Source organism: Temnothorax longispinosus, chromosome 11 (genome assembly GCF_030848805.1).
Source record: "Temnothorax longispinosus isolate EJ_2023e chromosome 11, Tlon_JGU_v1, whole genome shotgun sequence".
In the NCBI taxonomy this organism is placed as follows: domain Eukaryota; kingdom Metazoa; phylum Arthropoda; class Insecta; order Hymenoptera; family Formicidae; genus Temnothorax; species Temnothorax longispinosus.
This window is the reverse complement of record NC_092368.1, coordinates 6661560-6682271: the sequence shown is the minus strand read 5'-3', so window position 1 is coordinate 6682271 and position 20712 is coordinate 6661560. Positions and strand designations below refer to the sequence as shown.

The window sequence follows — 20712 nt, the reverse complement described above, 5'->3', positions numbered from 1 at the left end:
ATATAGCAAGTCTGTACAATATTCGCTGGGAGTTCGATCCTGATATCGACCCCGCTCGCGGCCATCTTGTCGTGCCGCGCCGTTCTCATCGTTAAAGGCCTTCACACATAAAATCGCGTAAGAACGTAAAACGTAAGCGTAAGAAAATCGACCAATCCCAATCAAGTATTGTGCTGTCCGTAACCACAGTAGGGGGAAATACTTGATTGGGATTGATCGATTTTCTTACGCCTGCGTTTTACGTCCTTACGACATTTTATGTGTGAAGGCCTTAACGTGGCATAAGGCCTTCACACATAAAATGCCGTAAGGACGTAAAACGTAAGCGTAAGAAAATCTATCAATCCCAATCGAGTATTTTCCCCTACTGGGATTACGTACAGCGCAATACTTGATTGGGATTGGTCGATTTTCTTACGCTTACGTTTTACGTCCTTACGCGATTTTGTGTGTGAAGGCCTTTACCGCGTCTCGTATATTAAGTTACGTTCTCAGTGGAATTTGTGTGCACCTCGTGCTTACGATCGCGTCCCCGAGGGAACCTAAGTGCGCCTGATCATCTCGCGAGTTATCGTGTTCGCGGTCGCTCATCTGCCTCGCGAGCAAGATATCCGTCGGTCGCGTTCAAGATCTCTGATCGCGAGGGCGGTATTCAATCGCTCTGCAAGATCTCCGTTTCGCGAACAAGCACAGAGAGTACGAGCGACGCAAGATTTCCGTCCCGACATCTACCGCAGATGCTCAGCCCGCTCGGTCGCGCAAGTGCGAAAAAACTGTACAAATATCGCGTTGAAATAAATTGTGCTTGTCAATCAAATCAAGGGCGTGCGTTATCTAAACTCACTTCTCGCTAACTCCTCGGCTCTTGCCTCGCGCCCTGGACAGGGTGGTCCCGGCAATCATTCTTGTCCCGATGATACCTCGGCAGAGCACGAAACAATAATATATAGATATTTTTTACTTATAGAAGTAATTTTTTTAACTTTTATGACTCTATTTTCTATAAGTCATAATAATTATTAATATTATAGTTGTAGTTACATTATTACTTGCACGATTTAACAAATCCAACGTACATATGTACAAAGTACAAAGTAAAAATAAAAGTGATTTTATTTGATTAATAATAACTTATTTTTAAATATTATGATAATAAATTGTTTTTAAAGATAATAATTTAGAAAGATACAAAAAGTTATTGAGAATATGTATTGATTGTTCAAGTATATTTTGTCTGTCAAACGCAAAGATAAATGCAATATTAAAATACTCTATTTTTATCAGTCTATGTCGCGTGGATCTATTCAGCATTTCTGCACAATGTTTTAATAAGTCAGGACCAGGTGCTCCGACTGACAAGTTTACAGCTTCCTGATTGTAGACATTAAATATTGGGTCACCATCGAACAAGTGTCTCAAATGTGGATCATAAACAATATCCATATCAAGTTCAAGTTGTGTAATGTTTTAATTTTTATAAGTAAATTTTACATTGCGTAGGTTATTACCAGAAATTATTTTATTTGTAAAGTAGTTTACAAATTACAATTCGGACAAAATTAATTTTTTAATCACAGTTATGAATATTTTTAATCATTGTTTATACTATTTAATGTAATATTTAATATAATCAATATTTAAATCATAAAAAACAAAAAATTCAGTATCAGTAATATGATATGGATATTGAGATATTAAATAGATATTGATATATCAATTTCGATAGAACTGAATAAGTTCTTTTAAAGTGTCCTATATTTTCACTTATAATAGTATTATGGATAAATGCAGAAATTATTATGATTTATGAAAAAAAGCTTAAAACTTTTAGATTAACAATAAAACTTCTCTCTTTGACAACATTACACAACTAATAACGGAAACGTGACAGCATTAATTTATTATTTCAACTCCCGTATTTTTAAATACATTACCTAATGTGAAAATTAAGATATGGCAGTGGTTCACTGTTAACAAAGTTTTTTTGCTACCTTATATTAAGATTTGTTCTACATCAAGGCTTTTATTGTTGAGGGGACTAAATTTGTATTAATTTAACTTTTTTGAATTTTTGAAGCTTTTAGAAATTAATTGTTTTCTGATTAATCTTGATTTTTGTTTTAGGTAGCTGAAGCGAGGAAGGAGAATAAGCACAGAAAAAGGAGAACATACCATATGGTGGTTGGCACAAGGCTGTAAAGATGAATTCTACTATTACTACTACCTTAAAGAACTTCGGCGCCCTTTATCAAAGACCAAGGTAAATTCGAAGCCGTGAAGATACTCCAAGATTGCGCCATGAGATCTCAAAGAGAGGTAGATAACGTTTGTATTAATTCTTTTGTTAAAATAATACGCGTGTAGAATTGTAAATAATACAACTGACGAGGTTTTTTGTATTTCATGCAGCATGTACAATAAGTGAGTAAAAGCTTAGCACTATTCTGGAATCTTGTATGATCTTTGCACATTGCAAAATTACACGGTTTATTTTTTTATCTGCGTTTAAAACATTCTTTTTCTTATTAATTTTTTATTCTAATTTTAATTCGCGTTAACATATAATGTTAAGGTAGTCGTCTCGTCAGGGCATGTATTAGATAAAGTTTTCGATTTTGGATTTTATATCAAATTATATGATCAGCTTTGCAGTCGATTTTTTCTGTGGCTCCTTACCGACTATTTACCCTAGAAAATCGATCTCGAAAATCACAAATTTTGTATTACTTCATACAGAAAAGAAGGCTCTATCACGGTTTCGATCACATATTTTCGTATTTTTCGATTAGATGAAGTGAGAAAAAAACATTGCTTTTTGTACATTAGATTTCGAAGAATCCGATGCAACCATAAAATATATAGGTTACCGGAGATTTCGCTGCTAATTTTTTAGTTTATTTTAGTGAAAATGCGGTAACCGAGCAGACATTTTTTGGTCGAGGTGAGGTTGGGAAGACTTGGCAACGCCGCTGGCTAATCACTCTAGTTGCAGGTTATGGGGCTCGTCTTTCTTAGCCGAATTGGATAGTGATTGACACCCCTGTCATGCGTTTTGAAACCCTTTCTCAGTAATTGTCAAAATTTAGTCGAAAAGGAGATGATAACCTTTCTCGACGACTCGCATGATCAGCTGATCAAAACGGAATCAAATGAGAAAAATCACGTAATTTGGAAAAAGTAACATACTTTGTCACGTATGAAATTTTACACCATAATTTATAAAATTATTTTTTCGTTAGCAAAAATTGCCTGAAATATATTTCTGAACGTGAAAACCTACAAACAGTCACATGACTAGCACGTAGCGAGACGCCTACCTTAACTATCATGTGTAATAATGATATATAATTAATACGCACATGGTTTTGACAAAATTTCTTTCTCCAAGTTACACATGTATAATCTATGCACAAACAATATTTTAACAATTAATAATTATAAAGTAAAGAAACCTGTGATTGAAAAATTCCTTATTAGTCTAAGAATAAGTTTGTTGTTTAAAGCATTGACAGTCAACATGTCTCAGACACAGTATAAGAACAGTAGGTACACTCTGTTCATCATCATCCTATTACTCGTGTCCCAACGTGGTGACTTCTCTTCATATACTGCATATACATGTGTTGCGCACGTAGATTATACACATTGTATATGGGACCTACGGTTCCGAACGGTTAGATTTTTTAGAGAAATTCTCTTGGCAAGACATACTCTCGGTGGTTTGCCATTGCCTTCCGAGAGGAGAACGAGCGAATATAATTTTTCTAGCTCTACGGGGAATCAAACCCGGGATCTTTGGCTCAATAGACCAGTGCGCTGTCTACTAGGCCACGCTCGTCAGATACACTCTGTTAAGAAGTTGGAAATAAATATGGCGATTTACACAACTAATAACATATTAACATGGCGATTGTCATGGTAACTTTGTGGTAACTGAGTATTAGATATTAAGATAAGATCATAGACGTTTATGGATAAGATAAAAAGATAATAATATATCATATAAAATAAAGCGTGATCGCACGATCAACAACATGGCGGATAGACTGGATAGTTGCCACGAAGTGTGTCTACTGTTCTTACTTATACTGTGTCTCAGACAGCAAAACGTCTGTTATATGTATGAAATATGTTTGTAAACTCGTGACGAGCGTTTGCGCAAATAACACGTAAAGCTGCGTCCGCAAATGCTCAGCAAGAATATTGAATTTGCTTCAAGCAACGGTTTATTCAATATTTATCACATTTTTCCAGCAATGACAGTTTATGCTCAGAGATTCCATTGGTGTACAGTTTATATGTTATTGATGGAAATAATTTGCATATTGTTGCTGCAAACAGTTTGCAGCAATAATTTACATATCTTTGCTGTAAAAGCATCATAAGTATGAATTCTAGCGGAATTCTCTCTAGCTGATATACGACTTATGTTTACGCAAAGTTTGTGGCAATAAATAAATTGGTTTCAGCAACACGTTTACATGATTTTGCACACTCACGCTTTGCTATCAGAGGTTAAATAATTTTAAATGTTTAGATTATCAAGTATTAAAACTTAAAACCTTATAATCAATAACCATATAAACTTTGCAAATTTAAAATTAATAATATACTGTATATATACATACAGCGTGCGCGTGCGTACGTATGTGTGTGTATATATAATGTATATATATATATATAATGTATATATATATATATATATATATATATAATGTGTGTATACAGGGTGTATCATTTTAAGTGATTCAACTAAATATCAACAAAAAAAGACTTAGTTGCTTTGAAGAAAAAGTATGCAGATGCGTGTTGCAAATTACATATTTTTTCTTAAAGGAACTATGCCTTTTTTTCATATCAATTGATTTGTCTCATTATTCTGTGCATAAAAGTTTTAAGGTAACATTACCGAAAAATTAATGTTTTACAAGATATTTTGTATTTTATGTCAAAATACTAGAACTTTCAAGCCTCATAATTCCAAAAGTTCTTAACGAAAAAATACTTTATTATAATGTTTTGAAAAGCTCTCGAGATTAGCTACAAGAATATGTATTGGAAAATATGGGTTTCCATTTAAGAAATTAAAGGTGTCGTTCACGTGAGCTTTAAACGACCATTCATGGTCAAACCAATGACACCATCTTATGTCCCCCTTCGAACCAAACAACTTTTGTCTGAAACAATTTTTCCAATCTCTTTTACTTTAAGAGATATTCAGCTGAATCACTTAAAATGATACACTGTATATATATATACATTATATATATATATATATATATATATATACGGTATATTATTAATTTTAATTTGCAAATATATATATATATATATATATATATATATATATATATATACATATATATAAAAGTAATATAGAAATTAAAATTTGATTGAATTTGTTTAATAATATGGATTCATAATATGACCATTTGTTTTTGTTTTTTTGCAGTTGTTGGTAGAGCTGCTGGTAGAGCTGGATAACAAGGCACAAGTAGCACAGCTGCTAAGTGACGAAAAGAGCTCCACCAGACGTAGCTCGCGGTCTAGTCTGGCTAATATCGAACGTGAACAAAGTCACGAAGAGGTGAGTCGTTAAGAGTTACAGAATAGGGGTATAGGCGGATTCCGTTTTTCGTTTTTTGTTAGCTTTTATTCCACCTTATTGCATCATCAAGTTCGTTTTCTTCAGCTGGATATTCTGTATTTTTTCTGTAACAATTTTTATCTATTCTCTTTCACTCTCTAATGCTTTCTTGTAACACTTATTTTAAATGCAAAATTTGTCGTACTGCAGCTAAAGAAAACAGCTCTATTGCACAGTATAAGTAAGAACAGCAGGTACACTTCGTATGCCTTTGATTTTTGTGGTAAACTATCCGCCATGTTGTTAATTGTGCGAGCGCCCTTCAAGCTGCATGCACAATGAAAAACAGGCAACAGGAACAGAATAATATTCTCTGTTTCTGTTACCTGTGTTTTTCAGCTTCGGTTATTATTAGTTACCATGACAATCGCCATGTTATTAGTTGTGTGAATCGCCATATTTATTTCCAACTTCTTGACGGAGTACTTACTACCTACTGTTCCTACTTATATTATGTCTATTATATCGTGCTCTCATTCGTCATCCGTCGATGATTTTTTTAAACGTTACTGAATAGGTAGATGTAGATGTACTTCTAGGGCGAGAACTTTAAAATATATCTTTTTGTCTTATCTTTCATATTTAATATACCTGTAAAGGATTCATATCAATCAATTGATTTCTGAATATCTTTTTTGGTATCATATAATAAAACTATTAAAACTATTAAAATATTAAAATATTAAAATTAACTATTAAAATATTAAAATTAATTGATCAGATTTGAAATATAATATTAAAATTAAAAATATTAAGATAAAGTTTTAAGTCCGACAAAGAATCGACGCGCAGTTTAATAAGTTAGAAAATATAGGTGTATATGTATATACATAATACATATATATGATATATACCGTGCGTACCAAAAGTTCCGGAACGGCCAAATCTAATAAGATCGTTTATTGGCCCTCTTTGAACCCTCCAACTTGAAATATTTTTTTCATAAACCAATACTTTCTGAGATAATTGGCTGTTCCTGAATTTTTGATACACACGGTATATATATAATAGTCACATATAGGGTGTAATTGCCGTTTCAATTGAAACACCTTGTATAAATTGCATTTACATGAGACTAACTTTCTAGACGATAAATGCTTTATATACACATACCGTAAAAGTAAGAGATAACTGGACCACAGCTCATCTATCATAAATCTATTACATCTATTATAAATATAGCATATTGAAAACGTACGAAATTTAATGTTTCTTGAAAACTTTTAGTATTTTGAATATTTTAAACTACAAAGAACATTAAGAATTATAAACTGACATTATTAAAGTATACTAATATTTCTTGTATAATGTTAAGAGATATTCTAGAAATAATAGATTATATCGAATTTTTTGATCGCGAAGACGCTCGAAGATAGCGCCATGTGTTTCGTATCGATCGTTAAGCCCCTTGCACAATGCCAAGCAACAGGTAATAGGAACAGGAAATAACCAAAAAATTGTTAATTACAACCTAAAAAATTTGAATGCTATGATTGGTTGGCAACAGACAATAGGCACAGAATTTCCAACGTGACGAAAACTCTGTGTCTATTGCCTGTGTCACTGTTTATTCTTCATTTATACATGATTTATACATGATTTCTGATTTCTATTCCCCGTTCTTATTGCCTGTTGCCTGACATTGTGCAAGGGGCTTTATAAGTAGCTTCGTTTTTCATTTGAACAATTGCCGAGATAGAAATTAAATCGATACTCGAATATATCGAAGTTTTTTCGAAAATCTCGAGATGTAGCTCGGTCTTTTTCCGCGATGCCGATTGGTTCTCTCGACCTAGTTAGTTTACCCCCACTATTCGAGTTGCCGTTCGCGCGCGTTTGCGGCGCCCGCGGATCGCGGATCCATGTTGGAAGTCATCAGAAGTCATTGCTTTCGGAATACAGTGCGGAATAATACACGAATCGCCGATTTAGATTACGGAAAACTGTGATATATCGAATGCTCATTTAATACATGTGCTTCGCGGAATTTATATGGATGCCGAGGTATGTATATCGCGTTCGATAGTATTTACCTTTTTTCGGATAATCGGTCTCGTTTTTTGCAATCGTCAACTTGACTCGCGACTCGACTCGCCTCGCGTCTCGTGTCGTGCGGTTTCAGAATGAAATTACTATCGATTTCGGAACATGGATAAAGGACACGAGCGGATGCTAAATCGAGTAACAGGCGTCGAGTGGATTGTATAGCTTCGTTCATAGCATCTCCGATGTAAAGCGGGGAGCACACACTTCTGCACAACGCATAATGCGTAAGCATAAGAAAATTGATTGGTCTATTTCCTTATGCACATGTGTATGGACTATGGACCAATCAATTTTCTTATGCTTACGCATTATGCGTTATGCAGAAGTGTGTGCTCCCCGCTTAATTCTTCCGTCGTCCGTCGTCGTGTAATGAAGTACGCGCCACGTCGCGAGATTAATACCGAGAGTGCCGATGCAAAGTGTCACGCGATCGTAAGCGACGATATCGTGTTTAATTAGCGATTGCAGTCTGTCGTATGTTCAATCTTGTAATATAATCGTGTCTTAATATTTGGCGATCATGGAGGATAGATACAATGTTCATAAATCGATTATTTATGATTACAGTTAAGCAAGATCGCCTGACAAGCAGCAAGTGTAGCGTCCACGCGACGGCTGTTCCTGGCGAAGTTGGCCATATGATTTTACGAAATTCTCTCCGCCATGTAAGACTCGCTCGTCGCGTTTACCTGCGGGGCATCACGAGCTGATGGGATCGTCGAGCGGATCGTACAGGCATCTCCGACGTAATCCTTCCATCATCGTGTAATAAAGTACGCGCCGCGTCGCGAGATTAATACCGGGAGTGCCGTGCAAAGTGTCGCGCGATCATGAGCGACGATATCGTCGATTTTCGCTCGTGAATGTCGTGAGTGAGTGCGTCGACGGAGATGCGACATCGGTGAAGGACCACAGAGAGGAGGAGGGGGCCTGGGAGGCATCGGGCAACGGCGGAACGACCGTAAGGTGAGTAGGATTTGTTTATTATTTTGCTGTCCCCGTGGCGGATTCCGCCACTTTCTCAAGCGCGACGTGATTTGCCCTTACATTATACTCGAATAATGAATTCATTACTTGTACAATACAAATATGTATCGATTATCTTGGGCACTGCAATGGTTTAATGTAAAAATATTTGTATGTTTCAGATAATTTATCTGATCAATGTAGTATTACAACTCCGCTGTTGCGCATCGGCCGGTGAGTGATTTTTTTATTTTAATGTCAATGCAACAATATTATTCTACATTCAAGAATTTCATATAATCTTAACAAAATTATATCACAAAGTTACGTTACCTAACTCAACCTAAGTGATATGTATAAATCTAAAAATCCAACCCAAGTGGTAGTAGCTTCAATTTTTTTTTAAACAAAATTATATCACTAATCTGTTACCTAACTTATCCCAAGTGACATGTATTTAAAAAAAAGATGTGAAATCTTTAAATTGCGCCAAATACAAAGAGTATATATATATATATATATATATATATATATATATATATATATATATATATTGCTTTGAAAAATAATTGTGCAACTATTTAAAAAAAATAAAACCCAAGTGGTACATATCTTTGTGTTCCCATTTAAGTATCTTCCTATTCCAACCCAAATGATAGTAGCTCTTTAATTCTATTTAACAAAATTATAATATTACAAAGAATCACAAAGAATTAAAGAGGTAATAGTACAAAATAAAAATATTTAATTAAAATAAAATAAATGAATTTTTCTTGTAAAGAAACTTGGCGCTGCTAGACTTCGGAATTTAATAAAGTACTAAAATTTTTGATTGAATAAAAAAAAAAACATAATTTAGGGAAGAATGTGACGAGAGTAAACAAAGCAGCGTCAAGTTTTTTTTACAAGAAAAATTTATTTATTTTATTTTAATTAAATATTTTTATTTTGTACTGTTACCTTTTTAATTTTTTGTGATTAAAATAATTCTTTGTAATATTATAATTTTATTAAATAGAATTAAAGCTACTATCACTTGGGTTGGAATAGGAAAACCCTTGAATGGGAACACAAAGATATGTACCACTTGGGTTTTATTTTTTAAAAATAGTTGCACAACAATTATTTTTTAAAGCAATATATATATTCTCTTTGTATTTGGCGTAATTTAAAGATTTCACATTTTTTTTGACATACATGTCACATGGGTTAAGTTAGGTAACACAAATTTGTGATATAATAATTTTGTTAAAGAAAATAGAAGCTACTACCACTTAGGTTGGATTTTTAGATTTATACATATCACTTAGGTTGAATTAGGTAACGTAACTTTGTGATATAATTTTGTTAAGTATTACCTATCGACAAAAGTTTATTTAATCGATTACATCTTTATGATTTAATTCTAATTCATTAATCAGACATTTGTATCGCGGTGGTTGCAGTAGTAGAAAATAGGCAATAAAACGACAAATTTTAACCAGATCCATGTCACATACCCGATAATGTTAACGTGGTTAAATTATTGTCGGAAAAGTAATTTACCGTGTGTATTTCGTTCGCGAATAAAATAAATTCGAGAATGCGATCGGATCGCGCGGGGTGAGAGATCACGCGCGCGGATGTGGAATTTATTTTATGAGATTCGGCCGTTTGCAAAGCGCATCTTACGTCGTTGACGTGACGAGATGGGACTCATCCTTTTTCCGCGCGGGTGTGTGCGTAAAACGCGTGTCGAGACGTCTGGGTCTAGGCACGTAAGAGAGGGAGGTTTAGTGATATTCGAGCGAGAAATTTGAAGATCACGTAGACCTTTCGTGCGTATATAAATCGTTATCGAACAAACTAATACAACGAAAGCATTCTATTGCCGTTTTTTATATTCGAAATTTTTCTACCAATACCCTGTAATAAGGATGTGTACATAATTTCAAACAGAAATATCAATACATCAAATAAATGTAAATTTTGGCATAGTGTTTTCTTTAAATTATTAAGAAGACTGTAAAGTATTGTGTTTCAAGGATATTATACATTGTTATATATAATTGCATAAACATTTTGCCAAACTAATTGCCTATTAACATGCACGAATGCTTGTTACATGCGAAATTTAATTATTTAATTATTTTGCATATTTATTAGACTCGATATAATAAAGAGTTCAATATTTAAAAAATTAAGAATTAAATACTATTTTTAATGAAATTAAGAATTATTTTGACAACGCAATGACACACACAGAGAACATTGCATTATTAAGGAAGTCGTCTCGTCAGGGCATGTATTAGATAAAGTTTTCGATTTTGGATTTTATATCAAATTATATGATCAGCTTTGCAGTCGATTTTTTCTGTGGCTCCTTACCGACTATTTACTCTAGAAAATCGATCTCGAAAATCACAAATTTTGCATTACTTCATACAGAAAAGAAGGCTTTATCACGGTTTCAATCACGTATTTTCGTATTTTTCGATTAGATGGAGTAAGAAAAAAACATTGCTTTTTGTACATTAGATTTCGAAGAATCCGATGCAACCATAAAATATATAGGTTACCGGAGATTTCGCTGCTAATTTTTTAGTTTATTTTAGTGAAAATGCGGTAATCGAGCAGACATTTTTTGGTCGAGGTGAGGTTGGGAAGACTTGGCAATGCCGCTGGCTAATCACTGTAGTTGCAGGTTATGGGGCTCGTCTTTCTTAGCCGAATTGGATAGTGATTGACACTTCTGTCATGCGTTTTGAAACCTTTTCTCAGTAATTGTCAAAATTTAATCGAAAAGGAGATGATAACCTTTCTCGACGACTCGCATGATCAGCTGATCAAAACGGAGTCAAATGAGAAAAATCACATAATTTGGAAAAAGTAACATACTTTGTCACGTATGAAATTTTACACCATAATTCATAAAATTATTTTTCCGTTAGCAAAAATTGCCTGAAATATATTTCTGAACGTGAAAACTGGTGAAAACCTACAAACAGTCACATGATTAGCACGTAGCGAGACGCCTACCTTAAGCAATTATTCATAAGAATGAAATCAATTTACTCACAAAGGTGAACGATCTACTCCCGGTTTACTGCGCGTTTTCTCTGCTTCGTTCCTTCGCGCACGAATCCCTTGGAGAAACACTCGGATCTCTAAAATTTCTAGCAGAAATATTAATAATACTATCGACAGGATATGACAGATTTACGTACAACGGTCGGCCGGCACCTACCTGTTTATTGCGCGATGACTTTGCACAAGTCCTCGGCGTTTCGTCGCAACACATTCTCAGCAAGATCGACGTTTTTCCCGTCACGAGAGAATCCCGCGTATAAGCTGATATCGAAATTTTCGTCGGTCTTTCGTCATATCAAATTAACCTTCCTATACCCGCGCATTGGTCTGTCAGACCGACGATATACGTTTGCCTTGTTTTTTTTTAAATGGAAAACAAGGCAAACGTATATCGTCGGTCTGACAGACCAATGCGCGGGTATAGAAAGGTTAATACGTACGATCAGCCGCATCGCTCGACACTCGTAACCTTAGACGCTATGAATGCTGAATCAGAAACACTGTGGTCACTGTGCAGGATAAAAATTTCACGAAAAATTAAAATTGTATGTCAAATTGATAAATTCGTGCAAATGCATGTTGAAAATTTAGGAAATTTTCTTGAAATTATCCAACTGACTGACAGCTATATGACATACTGAGATTAGTGATATAGATACGTGATATATAGAAACATTCATTACATTCCTAAACTTATGTTCTGTTTTGATTTCTTTTGCCATTTTTACAGTACACATGGCGAGGGTGGGCGGGGTGGACCGTTTCGCGTGGAAAGTTGAAACCCTGATGTACAGTGATAGATCTTGTTTCGCCCTGTAAAAAGGGATGGGGTGGGGTGGGATGAACTTTGGTTCGCGTGGATAGTTCTCTGGATATCATTGTACTTTTCACGCGAACTGAGGTTTATCTCCACCCATCTCTTTCTGCGGGAGAGGGGCGATAAGAATATTATTACATTGTATGACATAAGGCTTAAGCGAAACTAAGGAGAAAAGTCCTCTATTATTTTGAGATTTTTGGAATAAAATGGCAAATACATTAATAAAAATCTGCGAATAAGCATGCATCCGTGCAATTTAGCGATAAGAGATAGCCTCAAGATAGAGTCGTTATTCGCGCTTGATAAACTTGAAAAATTATTTTGATACATATAGAGCGTACGCGATATCCCGACTAGAAATTGAGATAGGGCCCAAATGAGGACCATATAATGTTTGCCCGATTTAGTTGTCGGGACCTGATAATATTGCCTTATCGGGACCCGAATGATCAGGTCCCTATAAGGTCTTCATAAGGAAAATATATCAGTCGTCCCAGCACTGGCTGTAACATCGCGCCGACGTCGGCATAATATCCAAATGATAAAATCGGCCCGATGTTACGTGCCGGTATCGAGCCGGCACTGGTTTCTTATATTCACCCGACATAAAAAAAATTAATTATATTTATTTCGAAACTTTATTATTATTTTTTAACTAAATTTGTTTCTTAAGATGCAGGATGCAGTCTATTATTATAAATATTTTCTCGTATTTGAAATAACACGCTTACCTTGGTGGGATTCAAACTCGGGACTTCAGGACCTTTGGATCGTGAGCCAACTTTACGTGGCATAAGTGTTATATATAATCTACATATGTCATAACCAGCGCAAATATATAATTTTCCAAAAACTATTTTAAGAAACAAATTCAGTTTAAAAAGAGTAATAAAATTTCGAATTGGATATACGAATATAATTTTTTCTTAATGTCGGGTGAATGTCAGAAACCAGGCTCGTTACAGAATAGGCCTACTGCGTCAACGTCGCGCCGCGATCGAATAATGACAGTTTTGATGTTTGTATTAACACACACACACGCGCACACGCTCCCACTCACGCGCACACGCACACACACACGCGCACACGAGAACACGCGCATACACACACGCACACGCGCGCGCGCGCGCACATATACATACATATATATATATATATATATATATATACACACACACACACACACACACACATACACACATTTGTATATACACACATATATACACACAGGGTGGCCCATTTTAAAAGATGCAGGCAAATATCTCGAAAATATGAAACATACGGAAAAACGTTTCAGACAAAAGTTGTTTGGTTCGAAGGGGGATATAAGATGGTGTCATTGGTTTGACCTTGGATGTTCGTTTAAAGCTCACGTGAACGACATCTTTAATTTCTTAAATGGAAACCCCTATTTTTCAATGCATATTTTTGTAGGTTATGTTGAGAGCTTTCTAAAACACTATAATGAAGTATTTTTTAAAGTTTTAGTATTTTGACATAAAATACAAAATATCTTGTAAAACATTAAGTTTTTGGTAATGTTACCTTAATACTTTTATGCGCAGAATAATGAGATGAATCAATTGGTATGAAAAAAAGGTTTAGTTCCTTCAAGAAAAAATATGTAATTTGCAACACGCATCTGCATACTTTTTCTTAAAAGCAACTGTCTTTTTTTCATACCAATTAATTCGTCTCATTATTCTGTGCATAAAGCATTAAGGGGTCATATCCGTTTCTCGGCTCTGAAAAGTGGTCCAATAATTATGAGGGATTGCCAGAAAACTATTAGACCGATTAAGTTGAATCTTTTTTTATTGTAAAGAGTGTCTTTTGCAGAAAAGAAAACATACACAAAGAAGAAAAAATACAAAAAAATGTAGCGGCTGCGTGCATTGGCGTAAGACGTTTTTTTTTTGCGCAAGCAAACGGTGGGCGTGATTCAGCTCGTAGGATTGGTCTGAAACAAAATTTTGGGATTTTTTAATTACTTTTTGGGATCGTGATTCTCGTGTATCGAGGGGAATTTTTCGAAAACAAAAAATTACGGAAATGGTCACACTTTCAAAAAATGATCGCGATTTTTTCTAAAAAAGTCGTTACATCTTTTATAATTATTAAAACATGATTGAACTTATCAATAAAAGCTCTCGTAGCGCGATAACGAATCTCATTAAGCATATATATAAAAAATATGAAGTTAATTGGACGAATGCTGAGTTGAAAAGTGGTGTTTCGAGAAAAACGAAAAGCCGCTACATTTTTTTGTATTTTTTTTTCTTAGTATAAGTTTTCTTTTCTGCAAAAGACACTCTTTACAATAAAAACTTTTCAACTTAATCGGTCTAATAGTTTTCTGGCAATCTCTCATAATTATTGGATCACCTTTCAGGGCCGAGAAACGGTTATGACTCCTTAAGGTAACATCACCGAAAACTTGATGTTTTACAAGATATTTTGTATTTTATGTCCAAATACTAGAACTTTCAAGCCTCATAACTCGAAAAGTACTTGATAAAAAAACAACTTCATTATAGTGTCTTGGAAAGCTCTCGACATAAGCTACAAGAATATGTATTGAAAAATAGGGGTTTCCATTTAAGAATTTAAGGGTGTAGTTTACGTGAGCTTTAAACGACCATCCAAGGTCAAACCAATGACACCATCTTATGTCCCCCTTCGAACCAAACAACTTTTGTTTGAAACGTTTTTCCGTATGTTTTATATTTTTCAAGATATTTGCTTGCATCTTTTAAAATGGGCCACCAGTATACCTATATATACACGGAAAAAACAGTATGGTTGACTCACACATAAATCTGGTTGTGCCAACCAGATTAAATAGTAAAATACGGAACAACCAGTTATGTGTTTGCTGCAGCCACAGAGCAATTGTTGAGTGACTATTGTTGCAGCAATGACGATACCTGGTTGCTGCAACCAACCTATTTTCTTAATATTTCTTGATACTTCAACTACAAATATTGTTATGGCAACTACACCATTTGGTTGGCTTAGATAATATGTCTTGATGTAGTATGCACATATACTCTGTTTACGCGAGCGTTACTTCTGAGTTATAACTTACTCAAATTATCGTAAATATACAATAATTCACTCCGCGTAAACGGGGGTCTGCATAATTCACTCCGCGTAAAGAGGGTCTCTAGCAGAATCATCGTAAGTTACTACAGAAGTAACGGATACGGATACAGTACGGGTACGGCACGGTTATGTCTAAATCGACCTTTAATCATACATACCTTCAAATAATCCAATAAGGTGCGACAGTTTCATACGTTGCAACGCAATTTTGCAACGCTCATCCATAATGACAACGAAATAGAATGGCGATACTAGATAATCCGCGCAACGGTCTATAACACGTTGCAACGCGTGCAGAGAAACGCGACTCACTACGCGCTAGAAAATGTATGCGCGGCATAGCGAGTCGCTTTTGTTTTCTGACATCGCGGCCTCATCCCGCGGACGCAACTATATGGATAGATAGTCCATCCAAGTTCTGGTTGTGGCAACCAAATTCCGCGCAACTAAATTCATGTAGTTAACATATAAAAGTAAATAAGTCACATCAACCATACACATAATTGTTACTCACAGATAACTTTGTGATGCAGCTAGGTTGCTTACAACCAAATTTTTTCTGGTTGTGAGCATCATATCATTTTTTTCCGTGTATATATATATATATATATATATATATATATATATATATTTTGCGACTTCGTCATGTCTACTGGCAGTCTACTGCTGGGATTTGCCGTGTGAGGTGGAACGCCGGGGAAATAAGCCATAGGGATTAGACAGCGAGCGAGATCGTGGATCGCTGCAGTTGTAGTATCTCGGATTGCTTTAAACAACTTGATTACTTTTTAAAGCGTGCGTCATTGCGTGTAATTAGAATTACTTACCGTAAGAGAATTTATCCGCAACACAAGATTTTCGTTTGTGTACAACTCTATTCACCTTACGGTCGATGTTTGCACAAGCTCGCGCACGAGCCTGATCTCGAGAATTTGATGAGGAAGGAACAATAAAAAGAATCCGTTTATTGAGAGAGAGAGATTGCGTTTCGTGATTTATGTAATTCAGAAAAGTTTAGATTGGGCAGAACTATACAAAGAATACCAACATTTGTTGCACGGGGGAAGGGAAACTGCCCTAAAACCTTCCCAGTATTTGTGAACAAAATTATACATTGGTAATATAAAATAAAATATGAGTACAATAAATGTATCAAATGCATAAAAGAACAAATAAATGGTTATCATAGAACAGTCCTTTCTTTAAATATATGGCAGAATATACTTTGAAGTTTTACTGAGGTATTTCTTTATCATATAAAAAGCTTTATTATAAACAGAATTGTCATAGTATGTTCTCATATAATTTCTCTTGACGTAGTCAAGCTCAGAATTAGTTGTTCTTTTCTAAAGAAAGGATCGTTTAAAACATAAACATAAATCAACTAATACAAGAATATCAATTCAGATAGAATTTGTATAATCTGGGAAATAATGCATCAATCTTTTAGTTAAAATCATAAATAACTATCATCTGTCTAGTAAATAATATTATTTGTACTTTAAATACTGATTAAGTATTACCAAACTCATGTCTAAATCACGACAAAGTAATCTACTACATCATGAGCGATTACTACAACATAAGCTATACATATGACATGAGCAACAACAAAAAACCATAAGCATTAAGTTTCTCACTGAGTTTACTGAATTAAATCTTGTAATAGGCAGTCTTTGATTGACACATTAATTCACCACAGCATAAACGTAATGTTTGATAATTAATAATTCGCAAAATAATCACTAGAATAATATAAATTGAGTAAGAACTTTTATAGCAACGCACGGAAACGGTTACTCGATAGTTTTATTACAACGCCAGAAACGATTTATATATTTCGCAAAGAACGCATTCTAATTTAGTAGTGAATGTAACGAATGTCCGCAAATTAACGTAATGAATGATAAAAATATTATATACTCGCTTATAATGAATCAATAGCACAAAAGAAAGAAGTAAAGTTTTTCATTGTCAAGAAAAAGGTTGCAACCAAAGAAATAATTAATTAATGGACTTAGACTGAGCTCAGTGTTATTCTAATATCTTTCAAAAGGGGAGGAAGTCTTCCTCTAGCTTGCTCTCGTGATCTCTGCAAGCTGTAACCGCAAAGGGTAACCTTGAGAGGATTGATTATCTCTCTCGTAACGGTAGACGAAAGTCTAACGTTCTCACCTTGTAACGGTAGACGAGAGTCTAACGTCCTCACTCAAGTATATTGATAAAGGTTACTTTTTGATTGACGATAACATCACATAGGATGTTCACACAACGAATATATGTCGAAAGGACCAAGCCAAAACCTCTTTTATCCAAGACTTCGAAAGGGCGTTTGATCTCATGTAGAAAAGGCTTTCTCGAACGTTCCAGAAAATGGCTGCCTTCCTCGAGCTTTCCACGTGCTGGCATGGCTCGCCGGGACGTATCTCACTGGCTTCCTTTCTGCGATGATATTTGTAGTCCTTTATTTGATTCGTATATGATCAACAGTTATATTGTTAGCTGCACACGGAGAGGAAGATCTCGGCTACCTCACAACTCGATTAGTTAACAGCGAAAAGATGACGCAATTACGTATTTGACTCGAACTTATTACAACGTATGTATCACGAACGATGTCCGGAAGACGAATGCTCGCTCGCCCGGGCTGCGCGCCCCTCCCAACATGCTCACGCAAGCGCGCGGGAAGCCCGCGCTCGGCCGTTCTCGAACGCCTGAGTTACTACGCGGTCGGGACCTATTTCGCGCATAAACATTCGCGCGTCTCGACCTACCGCAAGATGAACGCCATAGATCTCGCCACTGACACGATCTCTCTCTCTTTATACGTTGACTTCATACAGTCGATTAATCGCGCTCCTCGCCGCAAAGTCTTTTGCTGGCGACCACCTCACTACTAGTACTACTGCATTCTCCCAATTGAACCGCGGGGCGTCTCAATCCAAACAATGGCTCTTCAAATTCGTAGATGTCGATACGTGCCTCGATGGCCTTTTTCGTGCGTGGCAATATTCCTTGCGGCCAAAAGGAATCCATGCTGTTGATGCATACAATTTTTGGCAGGTCAGCCGGCACTCGAACCGACGTATGTCTAACGTCCTGCGTATATCCTGTCTCTCTCTCTATTGTATGGAGGATTGTCTCCGGGAGATATTTACGAAAGGCTATATCATCCAACACGACGCCGGCGCCGTCGGTGAGGCCCTCTTGAAACCTCTTCCAGTCTTCCTTTCCGCGTATGATGACGGAATTTTGGAAGTGCGCCAACGAGAATTGTGTTTTCCCGATTCGAGTCTGTGACAAAAGACAAATATATATATATATATATATATATATATATATATATATATATATATGTATGTATCTCTTTTTTGGGGGGGAATTGATAGCAAAGCAAAGAATACAACGACGACACTTATCGGTCCGACAAAGATCAAGGTCTTGCCGGGTGGGAATTCAAAGAGCGGAATATTGAAGTCTTGCGGCGCGTACCTGTCGTGGTCGCATTGCGAGAAACGTTTCGAGAAATACGCGGATAATTTTTTTTTGTTCCTCACGAAGTAGTCCAAGTTCATCGTTTCAACGTGGCCCATGGCTTGCTGGTAGTTACCCTTTGAACACGCTTTAATCAACATTGAGTTGTACTTGTCGGTTTTTGCACATTCGAAGTTTGGTATGTCCCCGAAACGATAAGACGCGCCGTCTCTCTTGACAATGTCCGTGCACAATCTCATCATCGCCTTCGAGTCGTTGGTTATTTCAATGTTTGTGCCGTCGGGCAACTTCTTTTTCAGGGACGTCAAGTATCGTTGGTTTTTATATCCAAACATTAAATTAATGTGTTTCGTGCCATCAATCGCGGTCTCTTCCTGGCCAATTAGCCACGTAACGTTTTCTTGGTATACGGCTAATTTGTTCGTTCGTTCCTCCTCACTGGAGCCCGTCAGGCGAATGTTAAATACACGTGCGCGCGACATTTTTGCACCAACAACGATAAATTTTAACCGGAGCAACGCAGGAAAGTACACGTAATCGTAGCGGGCACAGCAAGCTATTTGGAGCGAGTGCTCGACAACAATTGCGTCGTAATTCGTAGCGCGGCACAAGCGACGACCGGTTGTATTTTTCTGGCGCAAGCGTAAACAACGAGTGGGCGTGGGGCGAGAGGTACCGCGCGCGATGATCCGTACCCAGTGGGGGCGGGACCGCCCGTTTTCTTCTCTGACGGTACCGGGAGAATTCCGCGCATGTGGCACACATGCCCCTTATCGACGATGGAAGCCGTGTGTGGCCTGTAGTCAAGGCCCCCTTAAAATTAACGCAGAAATGTATCTCGTTTAAATTGTGGATCGGATCGAGGGGAAAATTACTTGAAAAGTCAATAATCGTTCTCACATAAATTTCGCCTAGTAACTGTCACGGGGGGGGGGGTGGCAGTGTGGTCTTGTGGTAAAGTGCCAGACTCGTAACTCGGAGGAACCGGGTTCGAGTCCACCTGATCACAGGAATTTTTATATTCCAAACTGCACCCCCCGCACGAGTGGGGCTCGTGCGGAGAAACTGGGCTATCTTTCGGAGAAGAAATTAAATTTGAAATTGGTCGTCAAGCTTGGGGAGCTTGGGAGTTTTGGTCCATTTCTTGTGGAAACTGCAGTTGTACTTTTATATTTTCCCTCTTGCTTTCGTCGCAGCAGTGTTTCGACATTGCTTTCGGATCTTTCTGGTAATTACAATGTTCGCGCCGTCCGGCACGGACTTTTGCGGAATTTCCGTGGAGATGACGAAGATGATTTTTGTAGCCAAACACGAGTTTTGTCCGTCGACTACCGCGCCGGCCCCCCCCCCCTTTTCGTCCTGCCCGCAAAGTCATAAAGCGTAATCGCGTTAAAAGCCCCGTCGCTCTTTTAATCGTTTTTCGGCCTCGACATTGTTTCTGTCAATTTGCGTTTACCCGGGTTGAACAGGAGGTTCGTTAAATTGGAAAATTTCAATCTTTGCCTCGATGGCGTCTTTTTTGTGCACGCTAGGACGTGGACTCTGGCCAGAAAGCGTCCATAGT

At 36.5% G+C, this 20712-nt stretch overlaps 1 long non-coding RNA gene across 1 annotated transcript; it reads left to right on the top strand.

The window, feature by feature from the left end:
* Positions 1–2136: 2136 nt before the first annotated feature.
* On the top strand, positions 2137–8680 carry LOC139822370 (uncharacterized). Its single transcript, XR_011734500.1, has 3 exons — positions 2137–2316; positions 5453–5587; positions 8261–8680. It is a non-coding gene; the product is annotated as an uncharacterized lncRNA (long non-coding RNA).
* Positions 8681–20712: the final 12032 nt, after the last annotated feature.